Here is a 17,677-nt window from a genome sequence, read left to right as displayed (position 1 = left end):
CACTGCCCACCGGAAATGGTCAAGGTGGCGAAGTTTATGTTGTGTGTATTTCTCGCCACAGTTTTTTAAAATTCTAAAACGAACACAAAGGCGACGGCCTGCACAGGCCTGTGTTCTTCCCGTAGCAGCACGCGGTTTGCGCACGGCTCCCAGTGGGTCGGACACCGCGGCCTCTCAGGAGCCCAGGGCCGAGCGCGCAGCCGGCCCACGGGGCCCCGGCCTCCCGCCTGCGCACCCGGAGCCTGCGCCCGGCCGGCGAGGATGTGCCGAGCTCCCTTCCCCGTCCCTGGCACGCATCCAGCCCGTAATCAGGCAGGTCCTCAGAGGAGGGAGGATACCTCCTGCCCAGATGACAAGCCGTGGATTACGCGGCTCTCTTCCCAGATGTGGCATTTGTCTCCCTGGCGATGCTGCTGCAGGTGGCTCTGGGCTTGCGTGGCCGGAAAGCTCCATCTGAGCGCCTTATCCTCACAAATGCCTTCCTCTGCGGCATCTGCCTCGCCCGGGGCTTTCATTTCCAGGCTGACTTCCCTCCGAGCTGCAAGGCCCCTCTCGGTGGGAAAGGGGAGGGGAGGAGGGTCTTCGGACGCCAGCGAGGGGCCGGGCGGGGCCCTTCGCCCCGGTGGCTGCTCGGCTCTCATCAGGGCCTAGCCAGGCGTCTGACCAGTCGGCCGCCGTCATCCACGTAGAGCCCGGCGCAGTTGACAATAAACGGCTGTCGAATGAACTCAGTGGTTCATTGAATAAAATAGGGAAATGGCCCAGAACCGCCACTGGCTTCATGCGGTGTTGCGGGAGCAAAATTCATGTTCTGCGGACCCTGATGAGTGCTTCTCGGGCGCCCGCGTCGACCCGCGTGCCCAAGAGCTCCTTGCGCATTACCCGGAGCCCTCTCTCCAAGGTAACGCTCTGATGTGAAGCTTACAGAGAGACCAATATAAGCGACAACGGCTGACATCGTGATAACGTGATGATCCAAAACGAGAACTGCGGCCTCATGGAGCTTAGCGCAGTGGTCGGGTTCACGCAGGACGGACGCTGACCAGCCTTAAATTGAGGGGCTTCTTTTCAATGAGCATCAGTGTCCATCAGTGAACGAAACGCATGCTGAGCAAAGGAAGCCAGACACGACAGATCACATCTTCTGTCGTTCATTTTACGTGAAGTGTCCGGAATAGTCAAATCCACGGAGACAGAGCACCGAGCAGGAGCTAGGGCCGAGGGGACCGGACAGCCGCTCGTTAGCGGGTGCGAGGGGTTCTCAGCGGATGAAACGGTTCAGAGCCGGAGGGCTGGTGGGGGTGAATATTGGGACTACACCCGGTGCCACCGAACTGTGCACTTGAAATGGCTGCTTGTACGTTGCGTGGATTTTGCCTGTTGGTTTATGAGATTGTGCAAAGGGATGCAGCAGGGCCGGCCGGTAGAACAGATGTCGTTTTTCTCCTTGAGGGATAGTCCCTTTGAGAGGCAGATGCCATTCTGTCCGGGCGAGGTGGGTCTGGAGATCTGCCCCACCTGACTCCTGGTTGGGCGTCTGGCTTCCCTGCTGGCTTGCAAGCTCCCCGAGGGAGAGCGGGGGCTTTTTCGGTCTTACTCTCCGCATTCCTAGTACCCTCGTTGGCTCCTGGTACGTAGCAAATGCCAAGCAAATATGTGCCGAGTAAATGAATGACGGCAGGCGCTGGCTGTCGCGGAGCCCGGGGGCAGGGTGGGGGACGCTGGGCTGTCTCTCCTCAGCCCGGAGTGAGCAGGCGGGTACCTGGGACCTCGCTGGAGGTTCTGAGGTGGGAGCTCGGGGCTAGGCACTGCGATGCTGCATTTCCAACAAGCGTCCAGGGACTTGGGTGCTGTGGTTGCCCAGCCACACTTAGAGGAGCTGGAGTCCGGGCCCGCCAGACGCCAAGCCGGGCCACGGCGGTGGGTTCGGGTGTCAGATCCTGGGGGTGCCTGTCTCCCCCGATCTCACTGAGGTGAGGAGCCTGAGCACTTGCTGGTTACCCCGGGGAGGGTGACGAAGGCGACTGGCCACTTTCCCCCATGGTTCCAAGGGAAGCTGTCGTTTCGAGGCAAACATGTCCACTTCAGTTCGGAGCACTCGGTGTGGGACGTGTTCTTATGGACGGCGGGGGGGGGGGCCTGTGGCCCCCCAAGGAAGCAGGCTGTTCCCTCTCCCATTGTGCTTCCGAGCGTGTAAACTCCGTTTGAATCACAGCTAATGAACAGGTCATCTTGTATTTCCTAAATAAAACAGGCCGCCTTTCAGGGGACCCGCCGCTGTGCATTAAAGAGCTGTCAACTCCGGTAGGATCTCCCTGAACCCTGCTCCGCAGAAGCACACCTTGTCACTCAGAGCCGAGCCGGTGGTACTGAAATATCTCCGTCTGCGTAAATAATGAGTCAGGTTGCCTGAGAACATCCCCCCCATCCTTCCCCTACTCCCCAAGCAACGCATGCAAATGGCAGACTTCTGGGGTGAGAGTCTCCACGCTTCCCATTCAAACAAAGGCAGGAGGTGCCACCGCCCCTGGTGTTGGGTGTGCCGGAGGCAGAGGGGGTCGTGGGAGGGGTTAGGGGCAAGGAGGGAAGGGTGACAGGGACGAAAACAGTGGTCTTCGCGAGCTTCAAATCAAGGAGGCTGGACTGTCACTCAACAGCTATTTTTGGGGAACACACGCAGGTGGTATCGGGAAGTGTCATATACGGGAGCGAGTTGCTGAAGAATGGCCCAGACCCCAGGAGGTGTTTGCGTGAAACGGGGCAGCCCACGCAGCCTGCGGGCCCCAGGCCTGGTCCAAGGACCCTCCACCACCTACCACGGGTGGGGCCTTAGTCCCCTCACCTCTCCGAGACTCAGGTTCCCTGGCCCTCAAATGGCAAGAATGACAACAGCCTCACAGGGTGGTAGCAAATGAGATGATAAATGCAAAGGTTCTTTGTAAACCCTTGAGCGTAATCTAGATGCTAATTATTATTGTCAGTAGCTGGTCAATGGAAATCCAGGCATGGGCTCTGGCATCAGCCCAGCTTTTATTATATTGTATTATGTTATGTTATGTTATGTTATGTTGTTATGTTATATTATATTATTATATTGTATTGTATTATATTATATTATTAACTTTTAATTGCTATAGCATTAAAGCCTCTAACTCTACATGTAGACTGGTGGAAGGGTTGTGACCAATGAGTTAAAAGTTGTTTTCCCTTCTGAATGTTCCCTGCCTAAAAGTCACTCTGCATGTGTCTTCATGCCGTGACAGAAGAGGCGGGGCACACATTTTTTCTTAAAGCAAGAGTGGGACATGCTCGTTTAATTGACTTGGGTCAACTAACCAACACAACTTTATCTGACCCCACTTTTTAGTAAGTTGAATGGTGGCCCCCAAAAAAGATATGTCCCCAGAACCTATGAATGGGGATCTCATTTGGAAAATGGTCTTTGTGGATGTAATTAAGTTAAAGGATCTGAGGTCATCTCAGATTATCTCTAGGTGGGCCCTAAATCCAAAGATAAGTGTCCTTAACAGAAAGAATCGGAGAACTCGGACCGTGTCACCACCGAGGCAGACTGGAGTGATTCTGTCGAAAGCCAAGGAACATCTGGAGCCTCAGACGCTGGAAGATGCAAGGACGGGCTCCCAAGGATGCCCAAGGCAGGGCCTTGGTTTCAGCCTTCTGGTCTCCAGAGCGAGCCTATGCCTAGGGTTTCAAGCCATCTAGTTGTGGTCGTTGGTTATGGCAGCCACAGGAAACGAATGTGCCTCCAAATCCATAACCAGACTTTCCTCTCTGCCTGGATTCTCCCTGGGAATGGGCATCTGCTGCTGACGGATGGTGAGCCCTTCCTTCCTTCCTTCCTTCCTTCCTTCCTTCCTTCCTTCCTTCCTTCCTTCCTTCCTTCCTTCCTTCCTTCGTCTAGTGGACAGTGTGCCGATGAAGTCATTAGCTGAAATCACTAAGCATTTAAGGGGTTGAAATGACAGCAGAGGGCCCTGGGGTGCCCTCCAGATACTGAAGTGTCAGGTCTCGCTGGCTCCATTAAATACCATATCAATTGAATTCTTGCCATCATGGTGGAACCAAATGTCGATAGGATCAAAGTTAGGGCTGTTTGAGCTCAGTGACCTTGTCTCACCAAATACCACTTGGTGCCTGGCCACCCATCCCGGGGGGCCGAGGCTCTCATGAGTGAACTGGCCTCTTTCATTTTTATCTGGTTCAAAGTGAACCCAAGCCAACCCCTCTTCCTAGAAGATTGTCATCACTGACAACAGTTTCAGATCACTGAAGACACGCTCACACCGTGCAGCGAGGTGATGGATTAAGAAAGGGGCTTCTGGCAAATTTCTGAAAAATCTCTCTCCCTCTCTCTCTCTCTCTCTCTCTCTCTCTCTCTCTCTCACTCTCAGAACCCAAAATGGAAGTTGCAGCATTAAGTAAATAAATAAAGTAAGTGGGCCATCTCGCGGTGACACTTTCATTAGCCCGCTCTCTTTCTGTCTCATTAGCCTCCTCGGGGAGAGGAAGGATTGTTTTAATTAGCAGGGTTTGAAGTCGGCTCAGGTTGCCTCCACTCCTGCTGTTCCCAGGATTACCCTGTCGGCTCACGAATGCAATACAAATCATTAGAGCCCACACCACCACCTCGGAAGGCGACGGGGAAAGGGGACCCGCCCCAGGCCGTGTTAAGTGTCTTGGAACAATGTTCTTTCTCTACGCAGTCGGGTATGATGCCAGAGCTTTACTGGGCTCCATCAAACGGTTTGATATCCCCTCTCAGAAAAGCTCTCTCTACATGGGGTCCGGCCATGTGCTCCCTTTTCCCCTTGGCACCTGGGCTGCCCAAGCAGCAAGAGCATCAATGGGATTGCACCTCCCAAGTCCCCGTTTGGATTTACTTGTTAAATGCTCAAACCAAAAGGCTGACCAGAAAATGGCCTAAGCCCCCAGCAGCTTCCTACGTGGAGCTCTGAGGCCCCTGGGGCTGGAAAACACATGCTGTTGATACAAATTGTTTTCCAATGACACAGAGTACTCCACAGACATAGTTTACTTCCCTGTGAGGCCAGATGGCCAGTTCGCGAGTATCACCCACCTGTGCACACAGCTGTGTCTTCCTTCTGGAGAACACACACCATGTCTTTAAATCTTAAAATAAGAGTGTCTTAACCTTGACCTGGAAAGTAAATCTGGATGTTCCTGGAAATGCCCAGGTGACTATTGACTAGGAAACAGTCTCCCAGTGCCTACAGCTCTTGGTATAAAGTAGGTGCTCAATAAATGTTTGTTGACTAAATGGATGGATGGATGGATGGATGGGTGATGGATGGATGGATGGATGGATGGATGGATGGATGGATGGATGGTAGATAGATGGTGGATGGTGGATGGATGGCGGATGGTGGATGGATAGACGGATGAATGGATGGTGGATGGATGGGTGGATGGATGGATGGATGGATGGAAGGAAGAATGGATGGATAATGGATGGATGGCAGATGGTGGATGATAGGTGAATGGACAGATGATGGATGGGTGGATGGATGGATGGAAGGAGGGATGGATGGATGGATGGATGGATGGAAGGAAGAATGGATGGATGATGATGGATGGATGGTAGATGGTGGATGATAGGTGAATGGATGGATGATGGATGGGTGGGTGGATGGAAAGAGGGATGGATGGATGATGGATAGATGATGGATGGATCAGTGGATGGATGATGGATGGATGGATGGATGGATGGATGGATGGAAGGAAGGATGGATGGATGATGGATGGATGGCGGATGGTGGATGATAGGTGAATGGATGGATGATGGATGGATGGAGGGATGGATGGATGGATGGATGGATGGAAGGATGGAAGGATGGTGGATGGGTGGAAGAAGGGATGGAAGGAAGGAAGGAAGGAAGGAAGGAAGGAAGGAAGGAAGGAAGGATAAATAGCTCTGTGAGAGAGAAAAAGAAGTATGGTGTAAAGTCTGCCCTCAGGGGTATCTTACAGATGGTTAGTGAAGCGAGTTGGTTATGCTTAAGGGTTACATACCAATAACAAGTACCATATAGAGACAGGCCCAAACACGACTGTTTACCCATGAGTGGTCTGCAGCACACTGGAGAGGACCCCAGAGCTCTAAATGCCACATCCGCAGCCCCCATCAAGACAGTGGCTTCAAGTTCAACATGACAGATGCCACTCTAGGGATTACCTTGTTGTCCTTACCATAACTTGTGGACCAGGGACCAGGCCCCAAGCCCAAAGCAGTCACATGTTGAAGCCCTAACCCCAAGGACCTCAGAATGTGACCTTATTTGGCCACAGGGTCATTGCAAAGGTAATTTGTTAAGATGAGGTCATAATGGAGTAGCGTGGGCCCACAGTCCAACATGACTGAAGTCCTCATAAAAGGGGAAGTTCAGATGTAGATGCACATGTATGGAGAAGGCCAGGGAAATATGGAGGCAGATCCTGCCTCACAGCCCTGGGAGGAGCCAGCCCTGCTGACGCCTTGATCTCGGGCCAGGCTATGGTCGTTTGCCAACAGGGCAGGGGGCAAACTCGCTAGGCCTGAGAATGAGCCGAGGAGTCGTAATGCAGCAGGTGGGATTCAGGTGGGCGCCACAAGGAGAGCTGGTGGGCAGAGGAGACGGTGGGCAGGAGACGGTGGGCAGAGGAGATGGTGGGCAGAGGAGACCGTGGGCAGAAAGGCAGCGCGATCACGTTGGGAAGGGAGCAGCAATCAAGTGGAAGGCGCATCTTATCTCAGAGGAGAAAATGTCTTGCACCCACGAAAAAATCAGCCTGGTGCTCGGGGGAAGCCAGGCCTGAGTGGCCCAAATCCAGTCAAGGCTGGCCCATGTGTCTTCCCGTGTATTGTCCCCAGCCTGGAACCAACTCGGCAGCGGGCTGCGCGCATTGATGAATTCATTATCTCATTAGCAGCGCCTTCCCTACGTTTAGATGAACAGCCGTGTAATGATCACCTTGCCTGATGTAGATGGCGTCGTTTTAAGAAATTATGGCTTAAAGCCATCGTCTCTCTCCCCTTCCCTCGGCCCTCCCTGCGTTATTCCTCAGGAAAAAAACCAATTAATAGCAGCTACACGGCTGTAGTGCAGCCTGCTGTACAATGTAGCGACGCCTAATGGAGTTTTAATTTCCCCACGGTGAGTCAATATTTGCTTTAAGAAAGAAAAATGTCACCGTAAACCACTGCCCCATGTGAATTTGGTGGCGCAGAGGGCGAGAGGGGCTCCTTCTCCAGGTGAACGGGCGGAACGTGGGCAAGGGGGCGGGGCGGGGGCCTCGCTCTTCGCAAATACGGCTGCTTGTGGCTTTCGCGGCTCCTTTAGACCATGGTGGTTATTAAATATTTTGCGTTGCAAATGCAGATAACTGTCAGAGACTCACCCACAGTTTAAAGGGTCTGAAGCAAAGTCATTATAATAAAGGAGAGGAACAATTTATTCCAGCCTATTAATAACTTGGAGGGTGCAGGGAGGGAGGGGAATACAGCATCAGGCATTCGCATTCGAATCCTACTTTTTAAACAATGTATATGAGACTTTGGCATGTGGAAGCTGAATCCTACTTTTTAAACAATGTCTATTAGGCTTTGCAGGATCGCGTGAGGAAATCGAGCTCTGCAACCCCACCCCCTCTCCCATAAGAAGTCTGTCCAAAGATGATGTTGCTCGTTCTGTTGAAAGATAGTTTCATTTCCTTGCTCAAAACCGGTATGAAAAATTTGCCTTGCCAAATGAACATTGTATACTGAACTTGTCAAATCCTTTCTCCTGACACAAATAAAAGATAACATTGGGTGGCGGCATGTAAAACAGCTCCGACAAGGTAGCAAAGGGAGACAAAGAAATCCACGGATTTTGATTCCCTCCGTTTCCGAGGCGGGGCCGGGGGGCCGGTGGGTACCAGCTCGCACGTGCTACAGGTACCGATCGAACAAGTCACTTTCATGTCGCTGTTCAATGGTATAATGACCCTGTTTCCAATTAGCCAGAACATGACAAAATCTCAACTTTTATGGCGGCAAAAGCTGCCAGGAAGGAGGCCGCCTGAGTGACAAGGCCCTTTATTCAAAAGTTTACGGGGGCACCGTGTGGCTTTAATTACTCGTCCTGACGCAGTGGGAAATTATTCCTAGCGTGTTTAAAAATAAATAAGGTGAATGATCACCCTTTCATTAGATCTGCACTCCTGTCGTATAAGTGACTTTTTTTTTTTCCTATTAAAATTGTTGATTGAAGGCCGTTTGCTGTTTATCAGTTCAAAATTACATTTCCGCTCTCTTAGGGGCTGCCGTCGTTAAAAATCACACCCGGCGCCTAGTTAGGAACAAGAAAAGACTCCTAAAACCGCAATTTCAGGGGGAGAAAAACACAAGCAAGGAGCCCAGATTGCACCTTCCTGTCCCCAAAGGGCTCGCGCTCCTTTGTTCTGCTAAGAAAAATTAACCTCAATCTCAGCTCCGGGTCCCCAGGTTGATTATCATAGTCATTTAAATACTGTAATCTCATTTTCAGCATTGGGATAAGGAGGGGGGGCACTGGTGGGGGGCACGGGAGCGAGGCTGGAGAGAGAAAGTGAGGGGGAGGAGAGGAGAAAACAGAATAAATTATCTGACAAAGGGAAGCCGGCCTTTCTGCTCACAGAGCCTATTTCGGATCCTTCCACTTGATTGGAAAAGTTGATGAAGTTTAAATGAAGCAGAATTAGAACCTCAGGCCGCCGAGTATTGACGGGGGGATACGCAAGAATGTGCAATTCAATAGCCCTGCTTAGGGCGGAAAGCAGGGAAAGGCCTAAATGGTATAATCTTCAATCGCATCTCACACCCACACGGACAAGGCGGGGTAATGAGTTAGGCCAGATCAGGCCTGTTGGTTAAAGAAATTAATCCCCGCAGCCGCCAGGAGCCGGCTTTGATGCCTGTCGTGTGGGCCCCTGTCCCAGTCCATCTAAATGCTAACGAACTGCGAGGGTGCGGGGACTGTGCTTTTCATTGCTGCCGCTAATCTGATAACAATTTGCTCTCGCTGATGAGGAGGTGGGGAGGGGTGAAGGGGAGAGGAGGAGGGGACCCCTTCCCTTGAAAGGGTGAGGCCATCCCGGTCAGCTCTGGTGGGAGTTGCGCCCCAGCCGTCCCAGCTCCCTGGCCAGCAGATGCAATCGTCTGGAATCACCCGAACGCCAGGCGCCATGCGACACCCAGTCGCCACGCTCCTTCTCTACGTCTTGTCTCTTCTTTAAACTTATGTGCAGACTCCGGAAGCTGCCCCAACCTGATGCCTTCTTCATATCAGGCTCTCTCCAGACTTTCCCTCCCAACACACCAAGCTCGGGGCAGCCAGTGTCTCCCCTTGTCTGGCCATTTCTACATCTAAAGTGACCTTCTCTCTCATCCCCGCGTAGCCGAGTCCTGCCCGGCCTTGCAGCAACCACACCGGGGCTTCTCAGGACCACTCCAGGCCACGGGCCATCCCTCATTCTTGTAACACTCCTGTGTGTCTGAACCACACCCCTGGCCCTATTGTTTCAGCCTTGTGTGGTCCGCTTCTAGGTGTGCGTGTGTGAGTGTGTGTGTGTGATCACGCGTGCACACGTGCGTGTGTGGTGTGGCTCATTTGCCCAACTAGAATGTAGGTTCCATGAGAACAGAAAATGCACCTGAAGTGGACCCTTTAGTTTAGAGGGATGGAGATAAACTGGACTCTTCTTTCCCATCAGGACAAAGGGGTCTCCAGGTGACAGACAGTGTGGCACAACCTGTCAGGACCGTGACAGGCTGTGGCTGCACACAGGCCCCACACTCGGCCATTCAGCCTGTGTGACCTTTGAGTGTGTCACTGAGTCTTTCTGAGCTCAGAACACTGACCCTGCAGAGGTGAGACCATGTCTGGAAAAGTCTGGCACTTGGCAGAGACTCAACAAACAGCGGCCACTGGTGTCACTAAGTGCTTTCTGACTTGCACGGTGGTTACGCCCTTGGCCTGTGGAGACCTGGCTGGAAGCCTGGCTCCCCCGCATTAGCCCGATGACTGTGGGTGACTTGTGTAGCCTCTATAAGCCTCAGCTTCCCCATCTGTACAATGGGAATGACACTAGTCCTGTCTCCCAGGATTGTTGTAAGGGGAATGGTGACTAAGAAGGGCCAGCGCAGTGCCTGGCACACAGCGGGCTCCACACAGGGCAGCTGCTGTCCGCTGGCACGGGGTGGGAGGATCAGCTGGCCAAATGGGTCCTCAGACAGAGCTCCCTGGAAACCCGGGGTCCAGGCCCCTGCCTCCTCCCACTGCTCCTGGAGAAGTCAGGCCTGGAGCACCCGTCAGGCGACCCTGGGAGGCTCCAGCTTGAAAAAGCAGCCACTGCCTGAGGAAGACGGAGCCATCAGGGCCACCAGACAGACGCTTCCCTTTAGAAGGGGAGTGTTTGAAAGACCTGCCTAAACCTCCACCTTTATGCCCACTGGGTGCCTGCAGAGAGAGTGAAGTCTTCAGCGACAGTTCATACAGGGTTGGGAGGCAGCAGGAAGCCCAGTCCTGGCCCCGAGGGACCCCCGGGAAGCATCCCACCAGGTTCCCGCAAACGACTTGGTGACAATTCAGAGCGTGACGGGCTGGGGGCTTGTTTTACTTCCAGTAGTAAACAAATCGCAGCCACTAACCCTAAACCATCACGCATGTCCTGTCCGTTGGCACTGGAACCTGCAGCCTGGCAGGAACCCAGGGGCAGTGAATGGTCCGGGCCAGCAGAGGAGATGCCCTCCTCACGCCACAGCCTCCCCCTCGGGCGTCTGTCCCTGCCGGCCTGCTCTCCCCGGCTGTGCAGGGAGGGAGGCGCTGGCTCTGTGAAGCGCTGTTGATGTCTGTGGTCTTTCAGCCTTGTGCTCTCTGCCTTGTTCAGTCCACTCGCTCTGGCCCCTGCAGGTCTCACGGGACCTGGGGGCCTCGCCAGGTGTGGCCTCACCCCCGGCCCAGCTTCCTCTAGGCACTTGCCTGCCCTGAAGTATCACTGCAGCCTCCAAAGTCCCAGGTCCCTCCTTGCCTTGGAGTCACAAAACCTCTTACTTTGTCTGAAACCATCTTCACCCATCACCCACACAAACGGACATATGCGAGCTCTACCCCCAGCCCCTCTTAACTGACCATCTTGACTCATCTCGGAAGGTCGGGCTACAGTGTCACATCCTCAGGGCAGCCTCGTGGTTGACGCCTAGACTCGTGGTTGACGCCTCTTAGCACCCTGGCCTCCCTCGCCAGCAGGTCTCTCCAGCAGGTCTCACCTGCAGTAGGAATAGCTGCCATGCTGTTTGACTCCACCGGGCCTGGCCGGCTGCCTGCGGGCTGAGCTGAGGCTCTCCTGTGCGCTGAGGGACCCTGGGGCCCGGCACACTGCCTGGCACCTAACAGTCCCTCAATAAACATTTTGCGAAAGGTCGAATGAGCAAATGAAGGGTTCTGGGGTGAGGGGGAGCCATTCAGGGGTGCAGGACCAAGGCTTAGAGACATCTAGGGGCCTACCCAAGGTTTCAGGGTCAACAAGTGCAGGAGCCTGAGGTCCTGAGGCCTGGTCCAGGGGAAGTGTGTGATGCGTGCATAGTGAATGAATGAATGAATGAATGACGCGTAGCCCGGGGAGGAACAAAGGACTCCCAAGCCTGATGATTCTGTATATTTCCCTCCTCCACCCCACTGAACGTGGCATCCCTTCTTCTGGAAAGCTCTCTCTCCAGATTTACTCTAAGGCTAATGAAGCTTTAGCTGCAGGGTCCTTCCTTACATGTGGCCCTTTCCAAGGCCTTGGACTTAATTTCCAAAATCATTTATAATTGTGTGCTCTGTTTCTTAAAGAAGCATCCCCAAGTTTCATGGTCTTCAGGCCATAGGAAACCTGCATCCAGCTCTGCCCCCACGTCTCCAGCTCCCTGCACACACTCACTGATCTGTGTCAGTTTTCGGCTCACGCCATCTAGTCTGCGACCTTCCCGTGAGCACGCGCCCTGCGCAGACGGCTGTCACCGCATCTGTACCACTTGGCTCTATGTTCTTATGCCGGTTTCTACGAGACTGTAAGCTCTTTGCAGGCAAAGCCTACATCCAGGCTGGTTCCCCGGTATCCTTGGTGTCTAATTCTGTGCCTGGTACACAGTCGGTGCTCACACGGGCCTGTTTACTCCAGCAGTGAGTGAGTGAATGCGTCTCCCGCTACCTCCCTCATATGCTCACGGAATCCCAGAGCTGCCCGGTTTCACTGAAAACACCTCGCCCACATCAGACGCTGTGCCTTCGCCCGCCAGCCCCTCTCCGGGTGCCCCTCCCTCTCAGTCTACCCACCGGAGCCAACCTGTCCCACAGCCGGGCCCAGGTGCTCCCCCCCGGCTCCCGTCTTCACGCCTCGCTATTCACACTTGCCTCTCATTCCCTCTCCTTCCACCTGTAATAACTTTTATTATTGGTTTTAATGTGCAAAGTCTGGTTCCCCTTTGACCAGCCCATGAACTCTATGGGAACAAATTCTTAAACCTCTGTGTTCCCACCGGTACCTGGCACATTGTGGGTGTTCGATAAAGATTTGCTCATTGGACTGATGGGCTCCCTAACAGTCTCCAACACGTGCCACGACCTCTTGGGAGACTGAGGGAAATATGGGTGCAATTCTACATAATGGGGACATTAAGATGGCATTTTAATGTGGCAATGTGGCCAAAAACACTATTGTTCGGTAAAATTGACCAACAGAGCTGCCAGCAGTTTTTCTCCTCTCCCCTGCAATGTCATGGCCATGAGCTGTCCTCTCAGTCGGTTTGGGGAGCCCCCATCTCCGTGGGAGGATGCGGTACCTGGGGCTCCCTCTCTGCTGCGGTGACGCAGCCTGGACGCTATGCTGCTGGCTGCGAATGGCCGGCCACCGGGCAGCGAGCGGGTCGCCGTTCACAGATGCCCTGCGTTGAAACCAAAGAGCTTCTCAGTCTCCACTCTCACTCTTCTGGACAAACACAAAAGATTTTGATCTACACAAAGACATTCATCTTGTTCGCTTCTGGGCTCATTGGTCTCCCAAATATGTATTGTTTGGTTCATATAAAAGATCAAAAATGGCTCTTTTGGGCCCATTATGTGTTTTCTACAATGCTCTTGGGGGGCCATTCTCCCCGCTGTGGCCTACTCATGTTGACCTTTCTGCTCATTGACCCACATCGGTCAGTTTCTTGACCGAAGTGCCTTGAAATGATTGTGCCCTTACATTAGTGGGTGGAAAAATACAGCTGTTTTCTTTATAAAGAGCATTTATTTGCTTCCCTGAAATGCTGTGCTTAGTGCCACGTTGAGAGTGTCGGGCTACGGGGGACCCTGGCCACCATGGGTTTAATTTCTGGGGCCCTGGATCAATTCTGTTTTAAGTCTCAGATGAGCTCATGCCGGGGAAAACAAAACGAAACCAAACAAAACCTTGGAAGGTGGTGGGCCAGGGAAACAAAGCTTGTATATGGCTCAGATTACTCAACAAACCGGCCCTATGCTAATTAGTTTATCCGATGAATTATCGAGCCACGCTCAATGGGTGGATGGCTGGAAACGTTTTTAATTTTTTTAGGCTACAACGTGGGGGAGGCTGGAGATAGACGAGCCCCCGACGAAAGCCAGCAGACTTATGGAAGCCATAACTAAGGGGAAGGCGATGGATTAAAAGGGGGGGGGGAGAGGATTTTAAAATAGACATAAAATGTATGGGCGGGGGGACAGAAGCAAACAGTGGATAGAGAAGCAATGAAATCGAAACCTTCTCATTTCTATCATCTTTGCCTTAGGTTTTCAAGAGCCCCTAGACCATGGGTGAACTAATAATGCATCTGGAGAACGAAACTGCCCCTCAACTGGTCTAACTCTAGAACAATCTATCATAACGATTCTTTCATAATCTCTCCCGTGAGCTAGTGCCCCGTTTCAGTCTCCGCTGCATCCCTGAGAAGTAGGCGAGGTAGGGATTAGCACTTACGCTACACAGATGAGGAAACTGAGGTTCAGAAATTAAGCCGCTTGCCCGAGAGCCCTCAGGAGAGCTCGAACGCGGGCTGCGTTCACCCGCCAGGCGGCCCCTCTGCGCCGGGCACACGGTGCAAACGTGAGGCGGGTGACAGTTCTTCAACGAGAACACAAGGGGGGAAAGTAAGCGCTCGGGTGGGTGTGTCTCACTATAAATCGATTTTATAAGCTCAGAATTACAGCATTTACTTAAAAGCCAATTGATGAGAATAAGAAGGTTGTTTTGAGCAGAAATGGGAAGGAACAAAGGGACCCCGGCAATGGAAAACAGCAAAACCGCCCGCTTACAAGCGGCCCCCCTGGGCCTGCAGCACCTGCGCCGTCTCACTGAGTCCTCACAACTCTCCCATGGCCGGGTGCCAGCTACTATCACCCCATTTTACAGAGAGGAGACTGAGGCTCAAAAGTAAGTGACCTCGGAGGTGGCACAACAAGGACGCGGCTGAGACAGCCCCGCGCCTGGGCCTGCCCGCTCCAGAGCCTGCCGTCTGCCCCATCCCGCTGGCCCTTCTCCCTGGGGAGGCGGCTGCGGTTTCCTATCTGCCCGGGCAGCCAACTTATTGCCGTATTTTTTGTGGTTGTATGAAATCGACAGCTTGGGCCTGGAACCGTTGAACAGTCCGCATCTGCGCCGACTCGGGAGCTGGAGAGGAGTCGGGGGCAATTCACTAAAGAGCCTTAGAGGGAGCAGCTCGGCTTCTGCACTGGTTGTGGGTCCCCCCGCCCCCCATCGATCCTGGAGCACGGGACTGGGTGCCAGAAAGGGAGGGGGCCTTGATTTTAAAAAGAAAAACAGGAGCAAGAGAGACAGTGGCGAAGATAGATATTCCCTAAGAAATGAAACCTACCCACTGGCCGGCCAGCCAGGGCGGGGCCCTCAGGGTGGGAGCTCGGCTTAACCCCCCTTCCTAGGGGTCCCTTTTCTCCCGTGAGGTTGTAATTGAATGTAAAAGGAGTCGAGCAGTCAGTGGTGTCTTCTCTTCGAAGGATAAAGCTGAGTGTAACATTTTCACATTTTACTCAAACGTGATAAAAATCCCGACCCGCGCTGGGCTATTGGTGCCGCTGTGCTTGTCTGCCCGCCTCCTTGGCGTGTGTCTCCGGGCGCGTGTGCTCTCCAGCATCAATATTTATTAGTGATGTTAAGCTCTTAGCGGGCATGGTGTAGTTCCTAATTAGGTAGCGCCTCCGGTGTGAACCCACTGGCTCTAAATAAATGCTTCCTCGTGGTGGAAATAAATGCTTCCTCAAGAATGATCCCAGCAGCGGCACGGAGACTCGTAAACTAAACCAGAGTTGGGGTGAAACCTATGAACACTTGGGATCTATAGGGGGTGCGATCATTCGGCCCCAGAGGGATGAGTGTCTTCCAGTCCGCCGCTGATCTGCATCTCCCTCTGCACCCTTTAAGGTCCCATTCCAGGCCCATGTCTTCATAAAGCCTCCAAGTCCTGCTTAGGGTGCCCTCCCTCAAATCTCAACCCTTCTGGGTCGTGTAACTCATTTGAAACTTGCAGGGGGTGCCCCATGACATTGCTTTTATTATTTGTGTGTTTGTGTGTGTGTGCGCACAAAAATAAGAGCTAACACTTCCTGAGAGCTTTCTTTAAGGCAGGTGCTGTGTTAAGCAACATACATATGCACCACATATGTGCATATTTATATATTCAATCTCCCAGCTACATAATTAACTCCTCGTGGGTAAGGGCTGAGCTCTGAACTTGTTTTTATGCCTCCAAGGAAGCTTGGGATGGTGCTGGGCACTTAGTAAACACTCAATAAATATTTCTTAGCTGTCAACGAATCCCGAGAAATTAGTAGAGCTCACCTTGGAAGCAATGCTGAGCAAAGTGATCTGGGAATCAGACTCATGGGCCAACATTTCGACTGCCTGCTGTAGAGATGCACTCAGTCTGGGTGGCCATTAATTAATCAGTGTAGCGTGGGCCCAAAAGCATGGGGCTGGAAGTCAGGAGACAAGAATCTCATCCCCCTTCTGCGACCATGTCAGAGTGGCACCTTGGATGAGTCTCTTCCCTCTCTGGGTCCTACTGTCCTCGAAAGAGGGAATTGGGCGAGATGTCTGTAAGCCCCCTTCAGGATGTGATATATGACTCTGTTTCACAAATGCATGCACTCTTATTTGTGACACAAACCCCCACAGATAAACAAAATCATCAATAAATTATGAGAAAATCAGGTGCCCTGATCCTTTGCACTCTCGGAGGGTGCACGCCCGTCTCTCCGGGGCGACAGGAGGCTCAAGGCTGTCAGTCGGGCAAACCGAGCCGTCTCTCCGACTGTACTGACAGGCCGTCCGCGGAGCTCCGTGGCAGGGAGACGATTCTGCGTTGAGTCACAGATTTCCGGGGAAATGAGAGTCAAGCAGGGAGAAGCTTGGTTCATTTTCTACTTAATTTTATTCTTCCCAGAGAGTCACATTTGAAGGAAGACCAACTAACAGCACATAATAATAGAGTAGAAGTTCTTTCTAACGGGAGATATTTACATCTTTTCGGGGCCACAGGAAGCACCTGCTTGATTCGATCGTTCCCGCTAATAACCGGTCAGCTTGGTTTTAAATGAGGCAGAGGGTCTGGGGCATTTGTAGATGAAATGTGGGCTTGGGCGTCTGAGTGTTTCGCTTTCCACTTGGTTGCTGTGGCACCTTGCAGACCTGCTCTGAATGACTGACATGTATTCGTCCTGGAAAACTCCAAGCCTGTGCAGTAGTGGCGCAGGGTGTCCAGGCGGCGTGCATGGGTTTTAAATGAGACACAGGCTGGTCCAGTTCACCGGAGGAAACATCTGAGCCACAGCCCCGGGTATGGGGGGAGTAAGTGACTATTTCTAAGGGGCTCGATTCTTCCCATACAGACGCAACCTTCAGGTTCAGACTCAGCCAGAACCAAAATACACTCAAAGCCGGACGTGCCCCGGTGGAGAAACCTACCACAGCCAAGCCGCGAAAGAAACTTAGGTAACCGATTATTTTAAAAAATATTTTCAAAAGGCTCCACTATCTTGAATACTTTCAATCTTCTTCTTTTCTTGAAAGCTGAAAACCCCAAAGATTTTTATAATTTTAAAATGTTTTTAAGTATAGGAAGCTGTTGAGAGTGGTAAAAATAATACTGAGCTGGCAGTGGGGACATAGCTCCTAACCCAAGCTCGGCTCCCCCAGACCGTGAGCAAAGAGCCACCACAGATGGCCTCAGGGTGCCCAAAGGCGGGTCCAGGAAAGGTACCAGTCGAGGTCCCCCCTCCCTCTCAATGTCTCTGCAGCTTGTATTTAGGCCAGCGTTGGTAGAAAGTCCTGTGGCGGCGGTTAGTATTGAAATTGGACATAAGTAACTGGGGCAGAAAGTAGCTGCGGCCCAGCAAGAACTGGGGGGAGGGAAGGAGGAGAGGCCCCCTGGCCCCCGGCTGCCCTGACGGGGAGGAGCCGGGTGCAGTCACAGAGAGCGCCTGGGCCCAGAACGAAGCCACCGCCACCTCGGGCCAGGGCAGTCCCGCCCTGCGCCTCATGCCCTGAAGACAACCCCCTCGTCAGCAGTCAGACGTCTGCACTTTCTCCAAACCTAAGCTCGGGGCACAGAGCAGCGGTTGGA

At 52.8% G+C, this 17,677-nt stretch overlaps 1 protein-coding gene across 1 annotated transcript in view; it reads right to left on the bottom strand.

Moving 5' to 3' along the window:
* CFAP77 (cilia and flagella associated protein 77) overlaps window positions 1-17,677 on the bottom strand; it is a 93,520-nt gene that overhangs the window by 73,767 nt on the left and 2,076 nt on the right. The window lies entirely within an intron of this gene.

Source organism: Miniopterus schreibersii (genome assembly GCF_964146895.1).
Source record: "Miniopterus schreibersii genome assembly, chromosome: 11".
NCBI classification, from domain to species: Eukaryota; Metazoa; Chordata; class Mammalia; order Chiroptera; family Miniopteridae; genus Miniopterus; species Miniopterus schreibersii.
Note: the sequence above shows the minus strand (reverse complement) of the source record. Positions and strands in the feature narration are given on the sequence as shown.